The sequence below is a fragment of the Leucopleurus acutus genome, assembly GCF_964270905.1.
Source record: "Leucopleurus acutus genome assembly, chromosome: X".
NCBI classification, from domain to species: domain Eukaryota; kingdom Metazoa; phylum Chordata; class Mammalia; order Artiodactyla; family Delphinidae; genus Leucopleurus; species Leucopleurus acutus.
Window position 1 is genome coordinate 6,839,280 of NC_139148.1, and position 25,249 is coordinate 6,864,528.

Sequence of the window (25,249 nt, forward strand, 5' to 3'; positions counted from 1 at the left end):
GTGTGTGTGTGTACCACATCTTCTTTATCCATTCCTGTCTTGGATAGGTTGTTTCCACATCTTGGCTATTGTAAATACTGCGGCCGTGAACATTGGGGTGCACCTATCTTTTCAAATTATGGCTTTCTCTGGATATATGCCCAGTAGTGGGATTGCTGGATCATATGGTAGTGCTATTTTTAGTTTTTTAAGGAACCTCCATACTGTTCTCCATAGTGGCTGTACAATTTACATTCCCACCAACAGTGCAGGAGGGTTCCCTTTTCCCCACACCCTCTCCAGCATTTATTGTTGGTAGATTTTTTGATGATGGCCATTCTGACCAGTGTGAGGTGATACCTCGTGTTTTGATTTGCATTTCTCTAATAATTAGTGATATTGAGCATCTTTGCGTGTGCTTTTTGGCCGTCTGGATGTCTTCTTCGGAGAACTGTCTATTTAGATCTTCTGCCCATTTCTTGATTGGGTTTTTGGTTTTTTATATACAAACGGCTGCATGAGCTGTTTGTATATTTTGGATATTAATCCCTTGTTGGTTGCCTGGGCTGCAGTCTTTGAGCGTGGACCTGGGCTGGAGGATCAACTTCAAGGTCATTCCTGAACATGGCAGTTGGAGGGAGGCTTCAGTTCCTCACATCTCTGTAGGGCCACCCATGACCTGGCTTCCCCAGAGTGCGTGATCTGTGTGAGTGTGAGAGAGACTGAGACGGAGAGGGGAAGAGAGCACGGGAGAAGGAGATAGAGAAAGAAAGTGCTAGAAGCTATGTGCTTTCATGACCTAATCTCACAAGTGACGTGCCATTACTTCTGCCATATTCTGTTGGTCACACAGAGCAATCCTGGCCAGTGTGGGTCGGGGCTATTTCAGGGTTCAGGTACCAGGGAGTGGGGCTCCTTGGGCACCATATAAGAGGCTGCCTACCAACCACAGCCCTCTTATTTTTTACACCCGTAAATTGGTGAATTGGTCAGAGAATTACTCATTTGAGTACATAGTCAACTATCAGAAAATGTTGGGAAGATTCTTTAACCAGGTCCATTCCCTCACCTTTGGAGCCATTAAAATGTAGAAGTGAAGGCTCTCACTTTACTACATAGTTAAATAAATATTACATACCCATTTTGTGCTCTTAACTGTATCCTTGGATGTAAAAAAGTAGTTTTCCTCCCATGAAATGGAAACATCTATTGAGCCCTTAGTGGATGTGCCCCATCAGGTCCCCTCTCCTCCATAAATTCACTTCAATCTTCCAGATACTGTGAGAATCACTGCTGCCCCTCTACATGCGCCATCTGCCCCGACACGTGAATGAAATGTTGACCCTGCCTTTTCAAAATAGGAAATAATTGAATTACCCTTTTATATCGTCTTCTATGCGAAGTTAATGGGGAAAAAATGAATGAGAATTTTTTCCGAGCTCTTACTCATGATTTCAAAGATGATAACATCTTTATTTGACTTTGCTGTCATAGCACTAAAATCGTTCATTCATTCAGCAGGTACTGATGGAACACCTGTGTGTGCCAGGCCTCAGCGAGGCCCTGGAGTTTGCACTGTAGAGGTGCAGAGGTAGAGTGTAAGGGCAAACGATCTTTTAACAGTAATTTGAGGCATATCAGATACAAAGAAATGAACCTGGTGGGTAGTAATTTCATCTTGTGAAGTCTGGATACTCGGATTGACTTAACAGACATTTCACAGGATCCCAAGCTTTGAGATTCTCTTGTAGCGCTTCTGTTTTCTAAAAGGCAGCTGCAGTGTAGAGAGAGGAGTGGCTTTCCTGAGACAAGAACTGGAGCTGGCACGAGGTGGACCCTCAGGGGTTGGCCCCCAAGGCAGCACTGGCCCCGAGCCAGGTCCGCTCTGTTAGCGCCTGCATGGTCAGAAGCCCCCAGGTTGTTCATTCACGTGCGGTGCTGCGTTGGAAGCCCTTAGCTCGTCCTAGATGTTGCCGTTCGCTTTGGCATGAGCTTGGGGATGTCAGTGTTTCCACCTTTACAGCTAGTGGCCCTCACCCCTGAGACCCAGGGCTTGGCCAGTATCCCTCTTCTTGCTTTAATTTTTCCCTGACGGACTCTCACCTTCCCTGCTTTTCAAGTCCAGCTAAGGCAGATAGCCAAAAATTCTGAAGGGGGGAAAAGCTGAAAATATTGATAAAACAAAGGTTAAAGAAGATGGCATTTTGAACGGTGGAAATGCAACTTGATAGGATTGTGTGTGTGTGTTTCCTCCAGGGTTGCCAAGGCTAATGATTGGTGATGTGTTGAAGGTTTGCAGCAAGGCAGACTCATAACTATGAAAGAATTATTGATGGTTTTGCCCCAGTAACAGATGTTGACCCAGATGGGGTTGGTTTGTGAATCTATTTATGTGTGCCGGTTTTCTACACAGGGAAGTGAGCCTCTGTGTAGATGGCAGGTACCACTGCTTCTGCGCTTGTTTCTTTCAATCACAGTTGCGCCTCTCCGGGCAAGTTCGTCAGAAAGCATTGGGTAAATCAGGGAATCATAAGAAATGAAACACGTATATGTGGTTTTTAAAAACTTTATCAACTGTATTTGAGACGTTTTCTGGATTTACCCTTTCTTCCATTAATCTCCTTTTTCAGTCCCAGGATCCCATCCAGGACACCGCATTGAATTCAGTTGTCCTGTGTCCATCTTTCCTTTGGGCTGTGACGGTGTCTCAGACTTCCCTTGTCCTTTGTGGCTCTTACTGTTTTGAGGGGTACTGGCCATGAGTTTTGTAGAATGTCCTTCACTTCGGATTTGGCTGAGGTGTTTCACGTGGTCAGACTGGGGTTAGGAGTTTTGGGAACGAAGACTGCAGAGGTCGAGCTCCCTCTGATCATGTCACATCAAGGGAGTGGGCTCTCAACATGGCTTATCTCTGATGAGCTCAGCCTGACCTCTGCTTAAGGCTGCGTGGGCCGGCTTTCTTCACTATCGAGTTTACTGCTTTTCCCTTTCTTTCCGTACACTGTTCACTCAAAGCCCAACCCCGGTGATGTAGGGGGAGCCAGTGAGGCTTCACCTCCTGGAGATTTCAAGTTAAACTGTGTAAACACAGGTTTATTCACCCATCGCTAGACAAAAGGTCATAGAGCCTTTTCTTGGAATGGGGATCCAGTAATTCTAGTTTGGGGTCACCTTTCCTTACAAACTGTACCCTTGGTGCACCCTCTACAGTTTGCAGTATTGATTTCATTCAAGTGCAGCGGGACGTGAAGGACGTTTGTGAAACCGACTCAGTGCAGGATCCTTCTGCGGATTCACTGCCTTTTCCTAGATCCCTTCAGTGTTGTCCACGCTGCCAGCATTTCCATGATACATTTCTTTTAAATTAATTTATTTTTGGCTGTGTTGAGTCTTAGTTGCTGCGCGCGGGCTTTCTCTAGTTGCAGCGAGCAGGGGCTACTCTTCATTGAGGTGCACGGGCTTCTCACTGCGGTGGCTTCCCTTGTGGAGCACGGGCTCTAGGCATGCGGACTTAAGTAGTTGTGGTGCGCGGTCTTCAGTAGTTGTGGCTCGTGGGCTCAGTAGTTGTGCCTCGCTGGCTCTAGAGCGCAGGCTCAGTGGTTGTGGCTCACGGGCTTAGTTGCTCCGCGGCATGTGGGATTTTCCCGGACCAGGGTTCGAAACCGTGTCCCCTGCATTGGCAGGCGGATTCTTAACCACTGGGCCACCAGGGAGGCCCCGTGATACATTTTTGTTTGATGATCTGTCTATAACAAAGCATCCGAAGTAGTTTCATTAGGAAAAAAAGATGGTACTCCTAGCTCATTAGTTTATATAATATTTAATTACTTTTCATAAATGCAATATGAAGCCCCACTGGCATAAGCAGGTTTGGGACCCAAAGACACTACGGGTTATGAAGCACCCAGGTACCCAGCTGGGGTGGAAAGGCCCTGGGCTTGCTGGGAAGGAAGGAGGCCCCAGCCCAGTGAGCTCCAGGGCCGGTGGACAGCTGTCAGCACGTCGGCAGAATAGACTGCCTTGAGAAGGTCAAGTGGAGGCCTCGTTAAGAGACCTTCTCCTCTGTGTATTTTTAGAAACAGCAGATATCAACCGTAAATATTTAATGTTGTGTTTATAGACTTTGGCATCATAAAACTTCAAAAAGGTGACTCAGAGGTGGTGGCTGAGTGTGTACGTCAAGGACAAAAGCACTTCCGTAGCACGCTGCACTGTGTAAGGGAAACCATAATTGACATTCTTAGAAAAGAAGTGAATAGGTAAATAGCTGTCTTATTTATCTTATTCATATTCACCAGATGAGGAATTAGTCATTATTCCTTGCTGGCCAGGGTTTTCATAACTCTTTTCTGATGTTAAAAAATAATGTGCTGCCTGTAATGAGCAATTTGAAAAAAGGCAATGAAGCCCAGAAAGAAAAAAAAACCACTTCTCAACCCACCCATAGCAGTTCGCCGTCAGCGTTTTGGTATATTTTCTTCCAAATGTCTGTATTCATGTGTATGTAACATAATGTATGTTCAGCTTTGTAATACAGCTCTTCCACTTAACCTTACAGAGTAAGTGTTTGATCATCGCTGACATTTATTGAAAATATTTTCATGCATCTCTGCCATCAAGTGCATGTACTGTAATTGATTTAACACATGTTGGAGATACAGATTGCTTCCAGTTTTTGCTTAAGGATAGATTGCTGAGAATAAAGCTGTAGGGCTCTTGAGACTGATTACCAAATTGCTTTCCTGAAGGGTAGGGCCAGTTGTAGAGCATTGCCCGGGGATGGGGGAGGGGTGCCAGCCTCTCCAGCAGCTCCTGAGATTGTGGTCAACTGAGCCGAGGATGCAGGCCCTTTTTTGTTTTGTTTTGTTTTGCATTTCTTTGATTTAAAAAAAAATGAGGTGGAATATTTTATCTTGTTTGCCAGTCGTTTGCATTTCTTTGTCTGTGACTTGGACATAAGCCGCTTTACAGGCATTTCTCAGGTTCTGTTTCGAACGTTACACTTTCTGGGTTTCATGTGAATGCGGTGTCCGAGTGTCAGCTACATGGGCCACTTCCGATGTTTGCCACGATGTTAGTCTCCTGACCTTAGCCAAACTGGGTATCTGCCTATCAGGGCTGCATAGTAAACAAGAGTTAAGTCCAGAAAGCAAGAAGGCAACTTAGCTAATTAACTGTTACTAAGATTATACCTACATGTACACTTCTGTCCTTAACTCTTTGACCCCTTTCCTGAAAGCTGTCGTGTATGTGTGAGAGTTATGACGGCTTGTTAATGAGAGTTGATGTGTTTGAATGTCACTGTGGTATGTGGATACAGCTCATCTTGTATTTCCTAGTGTGTTTATCAAAAGACAGTATCCTTATAGAATGACATCTGTAGGAAGAGCATAGATTCTTATGTTAGCTAATAAAGGATTTTAAAATATATATAATTATAAATTGGCAAGCTTGCTAACTTCTTTCTACTTGTCATTGGCCAACGTTTGTTTCCCAAGGGTGTGTGTATATGTGTGAATGAACGTGTACGTGTGACATATGTTTTGCTGTGCCAGTGAATTAATTGAATATCTATTATGTGACAAGCTCTGCGCTGTCTTTGAAGCATTGAGCCGGTTCATAATACACTGGGGACAAGGAGGGAATTTTTTTTTTTTTTTATTGCTCTGAAGTCATTGGCTGTTACTACTCTCTCCTTTCACTGTTTTATAACATCACACAGAAAGCTTTACAAATATTCTATTTCAGTTCCTCCTTTTAGAGTGTTTCAGTATTTCTATTTTTTTTTTATTCTCTAAAGAATGCTTTCCAAACTTGGAAATGAAACTAATGAAAGGGGAGGAAAATGATGATTCAGAAATTAATGATAGAAGGACTTACCTGACGGTCCAGTGGTTGAGACTCTGTGCTTCCACAGCAGGGGGCGTGAGTTTGATCCCTGGTCGGGGAACTAAAACTCCACATGCCTCACGGTGTGGCAAAAAAAAAAATATATATATACACACACACACACACACACACACACACACACACACACACATATGATAGTTAAAGAGAAATGCTGATGGATTTTTTAAATTAATTTTTTATTTTTGGCTGCGTTGGGTCTTCATCGCTGCACGCGGGCTTTACTTGCGGCGAGCGGGGGCTACTCTTGGTTGTGGTTGCGTGGGCTTCTCATTGCAGTGGCTTCTCTTGTTGCGGAGCTCGGGCTCTAGGCGCGCGGGCTCAGTACTTGTGGCGCGTGGGCTCAGTAGTTGTGGCTCACGGGCTCTAGAGCGCAGGCTCTGTAGTCGTGGCGCAGGGGCTTAGTTGCTCCGAGGCATGTGGGATCTTCCCAGACCAGGGATTGAACCTGCGTCCCTGCATTGGCAGGCGGATTCTTAACCACTGCGCCACCAGGGAAGTCCGTCTGATGATTTTGGAGTGCAGTGTCTGTCGTTTGTAGCTTAATGGATTTGGCTTCTCAGTGGTGTTTGTGTGTTTTTGCTCAAAATTATGTTGAATAGGTAAGTCTAGCCATGAGTCACTTCCCGCCAAATTTCAACAGATGAGGTGTAACGCCTGGAGAAATGGTCGAATTTCTGTAATAAGGAGTACCTTCTCAGGACTCAAGGCTCTGTTTCCTTTCAGTGTGTTACTCCTAGACGCGCTAGGCGTTTTCTTGGTTCTACATTATGCAGTACACACAGAAATGAGGAATGGAGGGGACAGCAGGACTCACTCCCAGGTTCCTTTCCAAATTGTGGCTCAAGGTCAAAGACGTTCAGTTTGAACTGAGCTTCCCAGGGCATGTGGGTGCACATACATGCACAGTGCCAGTTCCAACTGTGGACAAACGGAATCCACATTCTCTCCACCGAAAAATGTTTCGGGCACATAATTTTAAAATTTGCATGTGAACCAATTTAAGAGGAGTTGCGTGGCCTAGAGAGTCCCCAGACCCTTCCATCCTGCAGACCACAATCAAGGGATTTTAGCTGCCGCAGGCTCTCAGACTGACTTGGAAGGGAGCCAGGTCATCGGTCTTCACTGTTTTTCTTATACCTCGGCATCCCCATGAGATCTAGATGGTTATTCCCACTGTACACTTAAGATACAGGGTCTCAGACAGGTTGAATAATTTGACCATGACTGTGGTTGTTTCGAGTAAGGGTTCAGAGCCAGGAATTAAGCCCAGGGCTGCCTCCACCAGATGCCTCCTCTGATGAAAGGGGTGTTTTTCAAGCGTTGTTCATGTGGTAAAAGACCTCAGGGTTCCAGACAATTAAAATTGGTTCCAAGACACACTGTGAAGACTTAGGTTTCTGACCAGGAAATCATTAGTCCCAATAGTTTTTAAATACTTTTTTAAAAATATTTATTTATTTATTGGTCTGCACCAGCTCTTAGTTGCCGCGTGAGGGATCTTTAGTTGTGATGTGCGGGATCTAGTTCCCTGACCAGGGATCAAACCCGCGTCCCCAGCATTGGGAGCGCGGAGTCTTAACCACTGGACTACCAGGGAAGTCACTAGTCCCTATAGTTTTATTTCTTTACTCCCTCTTCCCCTATGATGAATCTCTCTGTGTTATATGAGATCAGTTAGCAGCTTTTAACCTTTATAGTACGTTGGAAGTGAAGAGGGGAGTCATTCAGGTCAGCTGGTAGCCTGGGATGTGACTTTATATAGCTTTGGGGGTGATGGAACTCTGGTTCCCTAAAGCACTACCTCACAATGGGGACCCCAATGTTCTGTCTTACCTCGTGTCTGGGATGGCTGCTCCAGCTCCTGCCCTCACATCACATCCCTGTCCCAGTCCTTGAGTAGGAGTGAGGAGGGGGACTTCATTGCCTTTAAGAGCACAGACAAGAGGTTTCATTTCTGACTTCTGCTCATAGCCATTGGCCAGAACTGGGTTACGTGGAAAGCTTCTCCTTTTGGAAGGGGTGTGGCCATGTGCCCACACAAAATCCAGGTGTCCTGTTCTCAAAGGGTGAAGGGGGGAAGCAGATAATGGTAGTCAAGCCGACCCTGTCCTCACTTTAGTGGGAAGGTGGCGTTACTAAAACAACAACACGTTAGATGCAAAATTCTAGACTGTGGGACAAGGGTCATATATGGTACAGCAAGGGCTCCTGCAAAGCGCATCCCTGGCCCATCTTTTGAAACTCAACTGTGAGTACTTCCTGTCTCCTGGCCACCACTTACTCTGAGTTTTAACCAGGTGACTAGAGACCTCTTTCTTTGTGCACGAAGTGGGAATATGATCTGCCCCGTGTTACAAGGATTACATGGAGTAATGAAGATGGAAGGGAGCGACTCTGTTGCCTTTCTCAGCGTAGGTTGGAGGTCATCTAATGCGCTGTTGGGAGTTACCTTTTTACACGAGTGTGTGTTGTTCATAACGCAGCCTTCCTGTACAGGAAGGGACGTTGGCACCGCATAGCACGTTGCGTAATATTTGCACACGAGGTTCCTGATGAACTTTTATGCTCTTTGGTCATTTGCATTCACTCCATCTCTCAGACGAACACAGTCACCTAACCAGTAAATGTTTACTGAGCACCTACCACGTGTGTCAGGAACTCTTCTAGATGCAGGGAATATAGCTGTGAACAAACCAGACAAAAAGCTTACATTCTAGTGGATAAAAATATGGGTCAGGTATGGTACACCGGGTGTTGTGGTACCAAAAACGAGTGCGTGTGAAATCACTTTGATATTTGCACTTACGTTGCACTTTATAATGTTTAAATACGGGCGTTATTTAGCAAAGAGCAGATACTAACAGTCATACACCCGCACCCCCAGAAGAGGAATACAGTAGAAATGTTGAGTATTGATCGAATATCTTTAAATGTTAATATGATGTATTTGAATTATTTGTTTATAATTTTCAGTCATGTGAGTAGAAAATTAAAGTTCATTTAAGTTCTTTCTTGTTTTCAACAAATACATAAAATACCACCTCCCTCTATATAATAGTACCGGGTTGAAAAAAAAGACGACACAACACTCTTTAGTGTTGCCAGTTAGAAAGAGCGTAAGGAAGAATTGACCGCTCCTGGGGTGTGTGTAGAAATGAGCAAACCTAATGATTTTCCCTGGGCATGATCTCTTTTCAGCTCCTGAGAAGTTGATTGTCTTGCAGGTTGAGTGGAGCGGATAGTGATTTAGAGAAGAATTGAGGTGATTAATAAGAGGCCCCTGATTTTGTTTTAATAACATACTCTGACCCAATAAGGAAAATTCAGACTCTATTTTCTTACAGTGGTGGTGCTGTTAAAATTTATGCAAATGGAACGCTTTTATGTATTACTAGGCCATTCATAGTATTTTGCTTTCCAGGGAGCTCTATAAATCATTATATTTACTTTTTACCCAGTGTATCAGTTCTAAATGCACCTCTTGACCTGCCACCGTGAATTTTCATTCGGTGAGAATCACACTGTTAAACGGAGGTTTATGCCGTGTAGAAATTAAGGAGATAAATGCAGATACACGCAGCTGTGTGAGGTCCCAGTGTGTGATGAATTACTTCCTTACATTTATGGCGGACTTCTCTCCCCCTAATGTGCACGTGGGAGCAGCCCCATTTATGAGTGCTTAAATGGGGACTTCCTCTGTATGACACCGTTTTGACTGATGGAGCCATTAAAATCCGGTAGGAATAATGCGATGGGGGAGACAGCAGAGACAGCTCCATGACATCATATTTGTTTTACTTGACCAGTTTGTTTGGGGCCGAAGTGACTAGATTTGTGGTGTGTGGCAAATACAGCTTCTCGTGGCACACGTTCTGATGAAATAGTGTTAATGATGGTTGCTCTACTGCATTTTAGGTAGATGCCTTGTAAATTCTTAGCCCGCTGATGCACGTCTGATCATGTCGTCTTCCTTTTCTCACCTCCCCCTCCATCCCTCCACGAAGCCTGCCCCGATGGTAGACACGTGCTCTCTGGTCACAACAGTGCAGGACTACATACAAAGTGCCTTCTAGGTGGAGTGGAAGGTTAGCTTCATTGCGATCTGGAAGATTCAGACCATCCTTGGGTTTTTGCCTTTTGCTTTTTTCCCTCTTGATGAAGCTGATGCTCTAAATTTTTGTAGTAAATATGGTGCATTGATAGTGGTATTATCTGACCCATAATTCATAAAGTTGAGTGGCATATCTACAGTGTTTTTAGTCTGTTAACTTTTGGGAGCATGTATTCGTTTCCCAGTGGGAGTTAACCTGTGGAGAGCAAAGGAGTTGGCATGAGAGTTATTTTTGTGAGGTAGTAGCTTTATTTTTTATTTTTTTGATAAATTTATTTTATTTATTTTATTTCATTTATTTTTGGCTGCGTTGTGTCTTCATTGCTGCGCACGGGCTTTCTCTAGTTGCGGTGAGCGGGGGCTACTCTTCGTTGCCGTGCGTGGGCTTCTCGTTGCAGTGTTTCTCTTGTTGCAGAGCACGGACTCTAGGCACGCGGGCTTCATTAGTTGTGGCACGCGGGCTCAGTAGTTGTGATGCGCGGGCTTAGTTGGTACGCAGCATGTGGGATCTTCCCGGACCAGGGCTCGATCCCGTGTCCCCTGCATTGGCAGGCAGATTCTTAACTACTACGCCACCAGGAAGGCCCGTGAGACAGTAGCTTTAGAAGAGAGAAGTGTCAAAGCTGTGTGGATTGCCAATCTGTGAGGACATGCTCGTTGCCCATTACAATGTGAAGAGTCTTTGAATGCGGGAAAGACAGCAAGATTGAGTTCCTGCGTAGAATGAAGGTGTCTTACAGACAGCATAGGAGCAAGGGGGAAAAAAAGGTTCAACTTGTATAGCACATGAAAAGTGGTTCCAGGAAGAAGAGATGAATCCCCAGGTACATAAGGAGATGGAATGGGTTTCTGAATCTTGGCGCTGTTGACATTTGGAGCTGGGTGTTTTTGGTAGTGGGAGCTGTCCTCTGTATTGCGGAATGTTGAACAGCATCCCTGGTTTCTACCCAGTAGATTCCAGTAGCTCTCCCCCCAACCGTTATAGCAACCAAAGTGTCTCCACATATTGCCAGATATTCCCCCCGGGGCAGGGGTAGCATCACCCCAGTTGAGACCCACCAGAATAGATAGTTAAATGCAAACGGATACGAGGATCTTCGGTTCTTTCACGGCAGTGCATACAGCGTACCATGGGAGCCCAAGGAGGCAACCGGCAAACCGTTGGTCTTGGGCTCCGGAAGGCTTTTGACTTACACTCATGTCCCCCAGAGATCATTAAGTCAGTAAAGACAGAGGTGGGGGAGGAGGAGGGATTAGATGTAGAGGGTCAGCATGATGTTTTGTTTTCTAATTTATCGTATTTCATGGGTATATAGCTCACTTCACAGATAGCTGCATTTAAATAAAATTTTCATAAATGAATTTGTATAAGCTAGTATATTCAACACAGTACAGGATTTACTCATTTCAATACGAATTTACTTCAAATTCCATTGTGTATCCTTTTCTAATATTAAGAAGCTAGTTGTAGTGAAAATACTCTTATTTGTGTTATATATTCAGCATTTAGACCCTTGTGTCTGGTGAAGGGGCTTCAGAGTATTGGGGGTGTCTGGAATATTGTGATATAGTGATTTACTGCATTAATTTTGTATTATAAAGTTGTAGCCATTTAACTTTGGGCCTTCTCAGGACTCCAAGAAGGGTGAGTAACGATCAGAACTTCCTGGCATAAGAACTGGTAACGATCAGAACGATAAGAACTGGTACGATGAGAACTTCCTGGCATTTGGAAGCACAGGTGACTTCTTGATCTGTGCACGTTAGACATGGATGTTTCTCACACGGATGAAGTAGGCAGTTCAGTAAGAAAGGACCTTGGAAACCTCCCCCCTCATCTGACCTGAGCATTGTCATGTTAATTGGAAAAGTCAGTTAAGCTGGGAATCATTTAAAAAAAGGTACACACGCGCCTTACTTTTGCTGTTGTTGTTTTAACCTAAAGCACGTGCATATCGAGTCGTCTGCCAGTACCTTTGCTCTGAGGAAGGTTCACAGCCAGGAAGTTCTGCCCTTTGCTCTGACGCCATCCACACCCGTAGTGTATTTCATGTGGTTTCCAGTTTCTAGTGAAAACTCAAGGACACCTGCACGGAAATCTCAACTTCTGCATCTTCCTACGTTTCCACCTTGCCTTCCAGTCATCGTGGTTGTCTTTCCCACACCTAATTTCACAGTGTCTGTTAAAATGATTCCCACTCACCCTGTCCATAGAGCATCAACTTCATTTTAGCAAAAAACCAGAACCAAGGCTCTGTGTGCACTCATACTTCATCCTGTGAGATATCTCAGTGAAGGGTGTCATTGCAGCCGCAGGGACAGCTGAGCAAACTTGGACCGGCTTTGGGAGCAGGTGTATCCGGAGGTAGGGGAAGAAGGGCGGGGGGGGGGGCGGTTCTGAGCGCTGCTTTCCAGCTGTGCACGTCCATCCCCGCGTCTCGGGCATCCCGCCCTGAGTTTCTTCTGTAGAGGAAGTAGCAGGCACAGATAAGCATGTGTCAGTTCCCTGGGCCTCCTGGTGTCACTTTCCTGAGCTGTGCACACGTAAGTTGGTGCCTGGCTGGCGACAGCAGACGGCAGGCTCAGCCACTGGGAGCGGCAGACTCCTTTACGAGAACCTTTTGCCCTTTATCTTTTAACTGTTAGACCTTCCAGCAAAGAGTGAAGCCTAGTAATTATGTATGTGTCGGACTAGCCTGGTTGTCAGTCTTACGTACTGTGGATATTAAACTCTTGTATGTAGGTGACACGGGGATGCACCAGCATCTACTCATAACCAGATGAATTTAGAGGGATGTGATTCCACACGGCTTACACGCACACACTTTATGGTTGTCATTAATGCTTGTTATAAAAGCCCTGTAAGACCTGAAAACGGCACGTGAGTCGTCAAGGAGGAAAATGCCATCTTCACTGGCGTTTGGGTGTTCAGTACATCGTGTTGTATTCTGAACTTCAGTTCGTGTGCTCTTCCGTGTCCTAGCTGCTTATTAAGCATCTTCGTGGCGTCTGGCACGAAGCTTAGCTTTGCGGATGGAGCGTGAGGGGACACACTCTGAGCTCAGCCATGTGGATGCAGAGGCCGTGCCCTGCTGGAGCTTGCCTGCTGCTTGAAGACAGGCAGTAAACGGGGGAACTGGTCAGCGAGATGCCTTGAGAGTAGCACACGTGGTGAAGAGTGAGCAGGGTGATGTGGCCAAGGGGCTTGGGGTGGAAGCGCTTCCACACTGGAGTGAAGAAATGGAGACTGATGAGTTGAAGTCTCAAGGATGTAGCTGGGAAGAGCCTGGAGAAAAGAGTTCCAGAAGGAGGGAACAGCACATGCAAAGCGCAGGCAGCGGGACGGAGCTCTAGAAACTCGAGGGGCGTAAAGGAGGCCAGGCCAGCATGATGGAGGCAAGCGACTGACCAGGAGATGAGGTGAGAGCTGTGTGCAGGGGACCCCCAGACAGTTCCTTACAGGATGTGATGGTAATGGTGATGTGTTTCGACTTGGAACCCTCCAGCGGCTTCCTTCCTCCCTTCCTCCCTTCCTCCCTTCCTCCCTTCCTCCCTTCCTCCCTTCCTCCCTTCCTCCCTTCCTCCCTTCCGCTGGGTCTTAGTTGCAGTTCCCCAGCTCCTTTGTTGCAGCAGGTGGGCTCCTTAGTTGTGGCATGCATGTGGGATCTAGTTCCCTAACCAGGGATCAAACCTGGGCCCCCTGCATTGGGAGCACAGAGTCTTATCCGCTGCGTCACCAGGGAAGTCCCAGTCTCATTTTCCACTAGCATAGCTCAGCGGACCTGGGAAGGAAAGCACAGACTTGGGACACTCTTCAGCGGGGAGCGCCAGCAGACACGCAGACGGCCTAGCTGGAGGAGTGTGGGTCTGGCACGTGACCCTGAGTAGGAGGCAGGTGTCATTTATTCGGACGGCGGGCTGGAGGAGAGACGAGTTGGTGTGGGTGGCGGGTGGGTGAAGGGTTCCGCTGTGGACGTGCCATGTGCGAGATGCTGGTGGGACCTGTCAGTGGATGCATCAGGCAGGCTGGTCCAGAGATGAGTGTGCAGCTGGGAAGGCCAGGACCCTGAGACATGTATTTGGGATTTGAAGCCAGGGGCTGGGTGAGTTCACGGGGAACATGGATGGCAGTGCAGTCCTGTCCAAAGGGGTTCGATTTGCAGTCAAACAGAAAGCAAGGCAAGGGCCAGAAAGATGCCTTTTGAGCCTTCCCTGGCAGTCCAGTGGTTTGGACTCTGCTCTCACTGCTGGGGCCCCAGGTTCAGTCCCTGGTGGGGAAACTAAGATCCTGCAAGCCAAGAGGCACAGCCAGAAAAAAAAAAAGATTCCTTCTGGAAACTTACGGTGGCTAGAAGGTTTCCAAAGTCAGTCGATAATCCCTTGTATTTTCATAGAGGTTTACAGAGTAAGCTTGTAGGAGATCAGAATCTAGTGAACCTGCCGTCGGGAGACCTCTTGACAGAAGATGCGTCAATATCATCTTACTCTTCTTAACTCTTTTCTTTCTAATGAGGGAAACGGCGTCCACTAAGAATTACGCTTAAATTTCCCTTTTTTCCCTCACCTTGCAGCTTTCATCTTAGGTGGGAAGAAGTGATTCAGCCTCTAGATTAAGTAGATCTGAATACCTGCTACTCTTCTTGGGCTTCTGGAGTTTCTGCTCCAATCACAAGTGCGGTCCTGATCATCATATAACGGCAAAATGTGTTAATTTTTTTGAATGACTTTTACGATTAACCTTGATTTAGCAATAACATTGATCCCATTTCCCAGCTACGAAGATCAATACAAATTTAATTAACCAAAACGTGTCATTCTGCCACTGGGAAGCTAAATTCTCCAAGGACCGAGGCTGCTTAAGGATTTCTGGGCTTGACTGACATTCAGATATTCCAGAAACTACCAAGATCCTGCGACTGTTTCTAGGGAGTGCCTCTGCTTCCCTGGGAAGTATCTCAGAATGTCACCTGTGAGTTTGAAGATCACTGAGGACAACTTCTTTTCACAGTTGGAGAGTTTGACTCTGGGTTATGGAAAGAAAGCAGACATTTATTCTTGACTTGCTTCAGAGTAAATTGTTATAGACATTTCGATCTAAGTTTGTCTGTAGCCAACAGCAGGGTCTTTGGAAGAAATACATTTGCATTGAAGGTTCATTTTCTTTGAGATCTTTTTTATTATGGTAAAACATATGTAACATAAAATTTACCATTTTTTAACCACTTTTAAGTACACAGTGTACTGTTCGGTGGCATTAAGTGCATTCACCATCCATCTCCAGAACTTTTTCATCTTCCCAAATTAAAACTCTAAGTAATAAGTCTCCTCTCCTCTCCATTCCCCCCCGCCCCCCAGCTTTCTGTCTCCATTTCTGACTACTCTAGGTACTTCATGTAAGGGGGACCCTGGGTTACTTGTCCTTTTGTGTCTCACTTATTTAACTTAGCATAATGTCTTCAAGGTTCATCCGCATTATAGCATGTGTCAGAATTTCATTTTTTTTGTAAGCTAAATAATATTCCGCTGTACGTATAGACGACATTTTGTTTATCCATTTGTCCATCGGTGGGTATCTGGGTTGTTTCCATCTTTTGGCGATTGTGAATAATGTTACTAAGAACATTGGGCTGCAAACATCTGTCCAAATTCCTTCTTTCAGTTCTTTTGGTTTTATACCTAGAAATGGAATTGCTGGATCATCTGATAATTGTATGTTGAATGTTTTGAGAAACCATCCAGTTTTCCTGGAGGTTCATTTTTAAGTAATCTTGGTAAGGTATGACAGCAATGGAATCTAACCGTGCTTCATCTTATCTGACACAAGAGTTAGCAAACTAGAGCCTGTGGGCCAAATTTAACCCATTACCTACTTCTGTACAGTCAACAAGCTAAGGATGGTTTTTACATTTTCAAGTGGTCCAAGAAATCAAACCAAGAAGAGCGACAAGTCGTGATGCATGAAAGTCCTATTAATTTTATTGCACGTAGTGAAAGTTTCCTCGGAGCACAGCTGTACCCACTGATGTCTGTATTGTCTTTGTTGCTCACTACAGTGGTGGAATTGCGTGGTTGTAACTCTGTATGGCCCATGGAGTGAAAACTATTTACTGCCTGACCCTTTAAGAACAGGTCTGCCAACCTCGAATCGAACAGGTTAACATGACAGCAAGTCAGATGAGCACAGTTACACCTGCTGAATGCTCTGCTCGTGTACGGAGGCTTTTCCAGGGGTCTTGGTGCGTCATCAAGCCGTCTCCCTAATTTATCACACCGTTGTGAACCTCATTTGTGTCGCCGTTTCACAGTTAAGCATCAGTCCTTGGGGAGACTTCCTTCGGTCGGAGATGCAGGTGTAAAAACCCCAACCAAGTTCGAAACTCACCCACTTCAGGTGCATTTGCTTGTCTGTTCCCAGTGCCAGAGTTCGCCTCCCTGTCCTTGTAAGGGACTGTCTCTTCCCACTGAAAAAGAAGTAAATCTCTGTATAATGGAGGGTCCAAACTGAGAAAGATTTCTCAAAATTCACATACTTTTCTCATATACTTTTTTGGGAACAAGGTTTGTGCCCTACTAAAAGGCACTGTCTTCTATTTTTAATCTGTGATATTTCTGTAAAACCATGTAAATGTCATACTTAGAACGGAAGGGCATTTTCAGCAGTTTTTTGCAAAGTGCTTTTCTGTGCAGTTAGGGCTGTGTGTGACTTGTGAAGATTTCACACAACCGGAAATCTGACACAGCACTGGTTCCCTCTGCTAACAATGACATCTTCCAAGTACCATTTTAGGGTAACACTTTGTTCGGTTTAATTTGTTGTCAGAAATACCATCCCCAGAGCTTCTTAGTTTACACAAGTACCTACATGCTTATGCATTTAACATACTTTCTTTAATTCATGAAAGCGATCTTAAGGCCTGAGAGAAATTTGAACAGCTCAAAGGAAATCAGGCTAAGCTTAAACTAGGAAATTCACTTAAATTCTAGTTTTCCTTTATATTTGTTTTTTATAGGAAATAGGTCGTTTGCATTTTTGAAACTGTGTTTGAAATTATATTTGCATGAAGAAGCCTGTTGCCTACTAGGCTGGTAAAATGGTATCAATAAAACAGAGAAAGGCAGGCAGATAAAATCATTTGGTTACGTGTAGCGTGAAGATAACCGCTAGTCAAGAATTGTAGCATCTACACTCAGTCTAATCTCGTCTGTTTTCTCATGTGATCCTGTTCTTTCTTTCTTAGACACGCTTGCTCACTTCAGAATTCCGTTGTTTGAAAACCAAGTAATTTGTTTCCATTTAAGAAAAACTAGGGGGCGTCCCTGGTGGCGCCGTGGTTGAGAGTCCGCCTGCCGATGCAGGGGACGCGGGTTCGCGCCCCGGTCCGGGAAGATCCCACGTGCCGCGGAGCGGCTGGGCCCGTGAGCCATGGCCGCTGAGCCTGCGCGTCCGGAGCCTGTGCTCCGCAGCGGGAGAGGCCACGGCAGTGAGAGGCCCGCGTACCGCAAAAAAAAAAAAAAAAAAAAAGAAAGAAAGAAAAACTAGGGATAAATGTGATTATGTTCCAGTTGAAACGAAAGCATTATTCTCTTACAATTTTGTGTGACTGTTTTAGTCCCTTTAAGGGAATTCTCACATTTATTCCTTTGTGGAAGTGACTGATGAAAATGTTTGTAGATTTATCGTGGCTTTTTATTTTTATTTATGTTTTAATTGTGGTAAAATACACATAAGATTCATCTTGGTTTTTATTTTTTCTTTAAAAATCACAGAGAACATAGAACAAAAGGAACACAGCAGAATTCCAATGCCCAGTGTGCAGCTGTTCCCATGCTGTGATTATAATCGTAACTGTCGTTCTGCACAAGCCTACACGTCTGGCTTTGTGTGTATTTGAACATGTAAATTTGTGCAGTGTAACTGTAGAGCACTGTGCTCCTTTCATGGCACAGAAAAGTTACGTTACTCACCAGGAGACACACTGGAGTGCTTCATGGCACCAGGAGGGCTTCGTCACGACACAAGCGGGCTTTACTTAACTGATAGCCCTCCGCGAGGGATTCTGGGGTTGAGCCAAGGTCACTCCGGGACCACACTGCCTCTCAGAGAGTCTGCCAGCTTGCATTGTAAGGGATGTATTGTAAGGGAGCCTCTACCCTTTGCAAGCGCCGAGTGTAAATTTCTGAGAAACAAAGCCACACTGAAATCCAGAGAAGAGAAAGCGGGCTTAGACCGGGCGTGAATACAGCACGATTGAGATGGGTAAACAAGACATAGGCAAGAGTTAAACTGTTAGAAGAGGGACCGGTGTTTTATTTTTTTTTATTTTTAAGAGTCCCTCAGAAGTACCATCTAAAGATAGGCCGAGTGGTGCAGTGGAGGGACGACGGGATCTAGGGTCAGACAACCTGGCGTGACCGCCAGGTTCCGACCCCCTGGTGGTCGGCTGTCCAAGTCTGTGAGATATCGGAGCATCGTGACGAATTCAGTGGTGGGCAGTGCATCCATGTTGCCCTGAAGCATGACACAAATGCTGTGTTTCTCTGTCCCACACGTGCACATTTGGGCATACGTATTCCTGATCAGGCACGGTGAGATTCTCTATATTTTATGTGATTCCAGCGTCCCAAGCCCACACTATAAAAGCCAGTGGAGACCTTCACGCCCTTAGGAATCTGGGAATTCTGATGCCAGTCAGGAGAGGTAGTTGACTCACAGAGAGGCTCATGTGTTCTTTTCTCTATCTCAAGGTTCAGTCTCCCTTTTAAACTAGGAAAACTCAAGTCTTTTTTCGACAGAGGCAGTGCCAGACCCCGCACTGGCTTTTGCTTCCGGGAGGTATGTTACCTTTCGGTGCCCCACGTCATCCATTTCCGGAGGTCAGTGGTACCTGCTGCGTCGCTGGGCTTGTGCCAGAGTGCTTCATCACGACAAACGCGGGCTTTACTTAACTGATAGATTTCTTGGTCCTGCTTCGCGCGAATTGTCTGAAGCGTTGCTTTCCCCAGAGAATTTCATACTAGAAACCGCCTCGTGCAGCCACCGCACGTGAGAGTAAACTTACGCTGATGTGGTTCAGCCACATGAGACTGAGGAAGAAGCAGACATAAAACTCTTCAGCCATCGTGTCTGAGAGACCCAGCCTGCGTGTCCTTCCAGCCCCCGTCTTTGGAGGACTGACGGAAGGGCACCCACACGAGTTTATTCTAGTTAGCAGTGTCACGTAGCAGGAAAGGGCAGTGAGGAATGAGAATTCTAAAAAGGTGGGCAACATTCATTTTAGGAATTGGAAAATACTCACGTTCAGTAGCCATTGTCGCATGAAATCAGGCCTTATGTGAGAATGCACGTTGTACGTATTTAGCTATGATTTTGCAGTCATTTACCTTAATAATAATTGCTGCTTATGATTTCACAAGTTTCCAATACCAGCGATAGAACAGGGAAGCATTAACATCTTGAAGGCAGATCAGTCAACAGAGTTAAGAATTTTAATGGGAATTAGGGTATGTAGAAATTGCCTAGGTTTTATCCCTAAAGCACTGACATTCCGTTTCTGCTGTGTCATTAGCTCAGCTGACTGCACACTCTGCTGGTTTCTCGGTCAGAGGAATGACCTACTTGGTCACACTCCTCATCTATAAATAAATGGCCTCTATAAATAAGATATTCACTGTAGATCTAAGACTCTGTGAGTCTGGGTTTGACGTAATGGGACAGATGCGCACGTGAACAAAATGTAAAGCCCCACGGTGGCTCACTCCTGTTCCGGCTACTATGTCCTAGACTTAGAGAGTAACTGTGAGAAAGTCTGGTGTCAGTCAGGTGAAAAAAATAAAGTGTCATGGAAAATCCAAAAATGAATTCAACTTAGTTGCTTGTCGGTACAGTGCAAATGACTGAATACATTCAGAGCAGCTCGGAAGTGCTAAAGATTAACCAAATGGGAAAGGGTTAGAATTATGCGTAACGGGTCCTTTGTGTACGTGCAGATTGATTATTCAAAGTGTCTAGAAGACTTCTCTCAATAAAGTGTGTTATTGGTTGCAAATTCCGAGGTACTTCCATTGTGCAAAAATAACTGAGTACCGGACTTCCCTGGTGGCGCAGTGGTTAAGAATCTACCTGCCAGTGCAGGGGACACGGGTTTGAGCCCTAGTCCGGGAAGATCCCACATGCCGTGGAGCAGCTAAGCCCGTGCGCCACAACTACTGAGCCTGCGTTCTAGAGCCCGTGAGCCAAAACTACCGAGCCCGCGTGCCACAACTACTGAAGCCCACATGCCTAGAGCCTGTGCTCCGCAACAAGAGAAACCACTGCGATGAGAAGCCCGCGCACACCGCAGCAAACACCCAAAGCAGCCCAAAATTAAAAATAAATTAATTAATAAATTTTTAAAAACCTGACTACCTATCTTCTATCTAAATTACTGTGAATTGTGAATTGCTGTGCTGTGAAATGATGAGAGCCCCAAAACTGAAGCTAGAACTGGGGGTTCAAATCCTAACCACTTATGATCTGTGAAGCCCGGTTCTGTTCACTTGAACTTTCTAGATCTTGGCCTCTTTAGCCACAAAGTGGGAATAACGAAAGGGCTGCTGTGATGGTTAAGTTGTATAATGAACCTATGGGACTTTATAAAATGTACACTTCCTTTGCGGACTGGCGGGCAAGGAGTGGTTTTATGTAGGCAGGTAGTAAGCCGCCTTGCTGTTCAAGGATGTTAGTGATGAAAACAACTGGTATGTGCCACTCATGACTAAATTCAAAGATTATAGTCAGCAAAATATATTTGTGTTATAAGTAAGAACAGGTGTGTGCGGAAACTTGTAGAAGACTGTGGAAGAAGCTCGTGAGTACGGGCTGTCTCTGCGTGGTGAGAGTGGGAAGACTTGGGGAGAGAAAACTTTTAACATTTTATCCTCATGTCAGGATTTCTCAACCTCAGCACTAGTGACACATGGGGCCCGATAATCCTTTCTCATGGGGGGGACGTCTTGTGCATTGTACGAGGTTCGCAGCATCCCTGACCTCTACCCATTCCGTGCCAGGGCCCTTCCCCCCAAGTTGTGATGAGGAATGTCTCCGGACATTGCCCGATGACCTTTGGGGGACAAAATTGCCTGCGGTTGAGAATCACTTAAAATCTCTCCCCTGACCATGTATTGCTTATGTAATTCTAATGGCATTTTTAAAAAATAAAATTTACCCAAAGGAGTTGAAAACTTACTTCCGTGCAAAAACCTGCACACAGATGTTTATAGCAGCTTTTATCCATCATTGCCAGCACTTGGGTGTCCTTTTGTAGGTGAATGGGTAAATGAACTGTTGCATCTAGACCGTGGAATTATTATTCAGCGCTAAAAAGAAATGAGCTCAAGCCAGGAAAAGACATGGAAGAGCCTGAAATGCACATCACTGAGTGAGAGAAGCCAACCTGAAAAGACTACATGTGGTATGATTCCAACTCTGTGACCTTCTGGAAAAGGCCAAACTACAGAGACAGCGAAAAGATGAGCGGTTGCCAGGGTTTAGGGGACGGGGAGAGATGAGTAGGCGGAACACAGAGGATTTTTAAGGCAGGGAAACTGTGCTTTATGATACTATAGTGGTGGCCACATGTCATTCATTATAAATTTGTCAAAACCCATAGAGGGTACAACACCAAGAGTGAACCCTAATGTAAACTATGGGCTTCGGGTAATGATGGTGTGTCCGTACGGGTTCATCGGCTGTAGCAGATGTACCCTCTGGAGGGGGGTGTGGACAGTGGGGGGGGCAGGGGGCGTATGGGAACTCTCTGTGCCTTCCCCTCCATTTTGCCGTGAACCTAAAACTCCTCTAAAAACTAAACCTATTAAAAATAATTTTTAAAAAGGAAAAAAATTAAAGATGTCATCTCCGCACTGATGAGATTATTCTGTTCAGGTTCACGCTTCTGTGATCCATAAAATAAAAGAATTGGGAAGTCTTCGCGAGACTTTGCACTTGGGTTCTGAAAGCACCATCTTAACGCAGCACGGCATTTGCACGAGTGTCCTGAGGGCTCCCCGTGGCAGCTGTGTGTGTGTCCCAGGAACCAGGGACCTGGGCTGAAGTGCACCCCACGCTCCTGCTGCCGCCTCCACTGTGGTCCTTCCCAAGAACGAGGCACAGACCTGCTTCACTTCTGGAATAAAGCGCTTCTGTCGTGTGTTCATGTCTCAAGTCACCCTTAATGATATTTTACGGTTGTCTGTTTTAATTTAGTAATGAGTTATGGGTGCACACCTTAATACAATGAACATGATTTTGCCCCAGGGCAGGGGTCGGCAGACTCCTGCCTGTAGGCCAACCCCGCCTTCCACCTATGTTTGTAAAGTTTTATTGAAACACGCCCACGCCCATTACCTACTGTCTGCGGCTGCTTGTGAGCTGGGGCACAGTTGAGCACTTGTAACAGGATGGCTGCCGAGTCCCAGATACCTGCTCTTTGGCCCTTCGCAGAAAAAGTGTGCTCACCCCTGCTCTACACTTCTGGAACTTTACCTTCTTGTGTTGGACATGTCCCCCAATTTTTAAATTCAATTTCAGGAAAGGGGAGGATAAGCAATAGAGTAACCTAACTAGACAAATAATAGAGACCGCCAAGTACATCCCATCTGAAGTATTCTGGGGCGTTCCGTGTGTTTTTCTGCACACCGTGTGTACTAGCATGCATTTATTGAAATGCCTGCCGTGTGGGCTTTTGATCAAAGATACAAAACACCATCGTTTTCTTTTATTAAAAAAAGAAGTGTTTGCAGCATTCATGAGAAGGGCACTTGAAAGAACAGGGCAGTTGTATGCGGAATTTTGTACCGGGTGCTGCTGGAGCCATTGTTTTAAGAAGGTTTCTCAAGAAACAGACTCCAAGACTGAGGTGGAGTGGGAAGTTAGCTGGGGTTACAGATCTACTGCAGGGGCATGGGAGCAGGATGGGGCCGGGCATGGAGCTGCCATGCCACCCGGAAAGCCCTTTTTGCCCCATCCCTCCAAGTACCACCCCCTATCCAAGCACTTGTCTCTCTTTTTTTTTTTTTGGCCGCGTCATGTGGCATCGAGTTCCCCAGCCAGGGATCGAACCCATATCCCCTACACTGGCAGCGTGGAGTCTTAACCACTGGACCACCAAGGACGTCCCTCCAAGCACTTGTCTCAGCTCCAGTGTGACTGACTTCAAGAACAGAGGCTGTGACTTCTCAGAATTCTGTTCCTAAACCCCCAAGGGTGTCTTAAGTGCGCAGGCGGATGCACCCTCGGTGTGGCAATGCTCAGACTTCCTAAGGAGCCTGGTGGTCTGGTCACTCTGCCATCTGCTCCCAGCAGAGCAGGGTCACTGGGTTGTGTCGTGTTCACGTATGGATCCCTCACGAAAGGCAGGTGCTCTCCTCCAGGGCCAGGAATCGCTCTGTTTGGCTTCCTGTTCTGTGTCGTCTTCACCTGCATAGCGCCCTCCCCAACCTCACTAAGCAGGGAAGAAATACAAGAAATCACAGAAGATGAGAATGATAAGTGGAACATAATAGGAATACGTATCAATACTGTATAGTAAATATATATAATGTATCAACATGTGTCAAATATACATACAAGTATTCAGAGACAATATGTACTTATGCAAAGTGGGTTTGTTACAGAGTTGAGTGTGGCTTTTTTATCTAGTCTCACACTCAGCCTTTTAATCGGAAAGGTTGTACCATTTACCACCAACTTTTTGTTTTCTGCTTGTGTCGTGCATTCTGGGTTTTTTTTTTCCCCTCCGTTCCTCCACTTTTGCCTAAACTGAGGATTTTTTATGATTTTACTTCACTGTTAGCTTGTTAGCTGCACGTCTTTGTTTTGTTTTTGCAGCGTTGCACTAACGTTTGCAGTCTGCGTCTTATCACAGTCTACATTTGAATGATACTTTACCACCGCATGTATAAGAAGCTTACAGCAATGTTTCTGTTTGCCTTCTCTACCTGTTTCTTTGTGCTTTCAGGGAAGCCATACATCTTTCATATATGTTTCAAATGCTACAATACATAGTTATTTTGCATTAAGCATTTATATGTAAAAGAAACTTCAAAATGAGAAGAAAATACTTTTATATTCACCCCAATAGTTACCATTTCTGTCACCGTTCCTTTGTATAAATCCAGATTTCCATCTGAGACAATTCTTCTTAAAGAACTTGCATCAGTATTTCCTGTGGTGCAGATCTCCTAGCAGTGAATTCTGTGTGCATTTGTTGTTTGTTTGGAAAATTCTTCACTTTCATGTTTTGAAAGATGTTTCATCTGAGTGTAGAATTTTAGATTGACATACTCTTTCAGCCCTTGGAAGGTTTTGTTCCGTTGTCCAGAATAATGCAAGCCAGAAGACAACAAGTTTGTGGGATTTGTTTATCTTTTTCCTCTGGATGTAATTTTTTTTTCCCTCTGGCTGCTTTGAAGAGTTTGTTTTGTTGCTGACTTTCAGGAAATTGTGCTTTTCTTGGGGTTTTCTCTGGTGTTTATCCTGCGTGGGATTTGTTTAGCTTCTCGGATCTATTTTACCTTTTTCAAACCTAGAATTTTCCAACAGATTTGATCTTGAAATCTTTGCTTTAAATATCACGTTGTCATCTTTAAGAGCTACTGTTTTAGAAATGAGCGCTAAAATGAACACAGTCTACTTTGGGAAACGAAGATAAACATGTTTATAATCTTTGCGTGATTGTAAGTTTCTGTTGCCTCCTTGGACCACAGAGAGTTGGGTTCCCCAGAAAGTTCTCAGACCCCCGCCCTGGTCGTGTGCAGAGTGTGGCCACATCATTAGCTTGTGAATGAGGTTTTCCATCAGTCACTGTCTGGGTAACTGCCAGCTTTACGGGCGTGCTGCAGTAGGAACCGTCTCCCCGTCTCAAATATAGGTCAGAAACTTTACCAAAACCTTTCTCACGTTTCGTACAGTGATGATCTGTTGACACATTAATGCGCAGGAAGGGAGAGTTGTTGGCACAGCCAAGATTGCCGTCTACAGGTAACAGTACTGAAATGTTACTTACAGATAACACTCAAACTCTACATTTTTTTTAGGCATTGGACAACAAACATTACCATTTAACTATGGAGACTTTTTTAAAATAGTATTTTCAGGGCTACTGATTTTTTTTTTTAATTTTTATTTTATTTATTTATTTTTGGCTGTGTTGGGCCTTCATCGCCGCGCGAGGGCTTTTCTCTAGCTGCGGCGAGCGGGGGCTACTCTTC

The 25,249-nt window shown here is 45.1% G+C and overlaps 1 protein-coding gene across 2 annotated transcripts in view; it reads left to right on the plus strand.

Annotated features, from left to right (window-relative positions):
* Nucleotides 1-25,249, plus strand: part of TBL1X (transducin beta like 1 X-linked) — a 228,298-nt gene that overhangs the window by 122,806 nt on the left and 80,243 nt on the right. The gene's annotated exons all lie outside the window — the stretch shown is intronic.